The sequence below is a fragment of the Mandrillus leucophaeus genome, unplaced genomic scaffold (genome assembly GCF_000951045.1).
Source record: "Mandrillus leucophaeus isolate KB7577 unplaced genomic scaffold, Mleu.le_1.0 Scaffold1010, whole genome shotgun sequence".
Taxonomy (NCBI): Eukaryota; Metazoa; Chordata; class Mammalia; order Primates; family Cercopithecidae; genus Mandrillus; species Mandrillus leucophaeus.
In genome coordinates this window covers 51,379-52,318 of record NW_012098211.1, presented here as the reverse complement: position 1 = coordinate 52,318, position 940 = coordinate 51,379, and positions in this window count along the sequence as shown.

The window sequence follows — 940 nt, the reverse complement described above, 5'->3', positions numbered from 1 at the left end:
TTCACCCACCAATTTTGGCATTCATTGGTGATTCTTGTCTGCAATATTCGTTACCACTGTGTTTTCCAACAGGTGATTTTTCTACTTTCATAATTCCTTCTCCATTTATTAATTGTAATTCAGTGGTAAGGAAGAGCTGTCCCTTGTCTCCCGATTACTTATGCAATTATTTCAGTATAGACTCGTGGATATTTAATTTATTTTACCAGTGATAATCCATGACCAACATCCTTTGTTTCATTGCTCCAGTTGTCCCAGGCACAGCCACTGTGAGAGTCTTCAAGTCACCCGCTGTGTTTGTTTGAAATGCCCTTATTATATTTTGAGCACTTTCTTTCTGATATAAGATGTTCCAGGATTATTTTATAATTTTATTTTATAATTTAACTGACCCTGCCCCGTACTTAATCATTTCTCCAAAAAACTCTGCTTCCTTTTTTGAGGGAATGGTATTTAGAAACTAAGATCTGAGCGCTGGATGTCCTCTTTGTTACTGGGGTGTCACTGCGTCTAGGCTCTCTCAGCAGACAGAGCTAGGGAATATAGGTTACCAACTCTGAAGCTATTTTATGAGTATTCTGGGATTGAGCAATTAAATAAATATATTGTATTTAGTGGGAGGTAGGCTTCTTACTGTCAAAGAAAGAACTAAAAATAAAAAGGGAAGGGCAAAGTGAACCCTGTGGTGTTAGATTTGAATCAGAGACCTTGGCATGAGCTCCTGGTATTTAATATATATACAGATTGACAGATGTGGAAATAAATATGACCTGGTAATTCCATTCCTAGGCATATACCTAGCAGAAATGAATGGTCATAAAAAATATGGACAAAAATGATCAAGCTGGTTGTGGTGGCTCATGCCTGTAATCCCAACACTTTGGGAGGCTGAGGCAGGCAGACTGCTTGAGTCCAGGAGTTCGAGGCCAGCCTGGGCAAC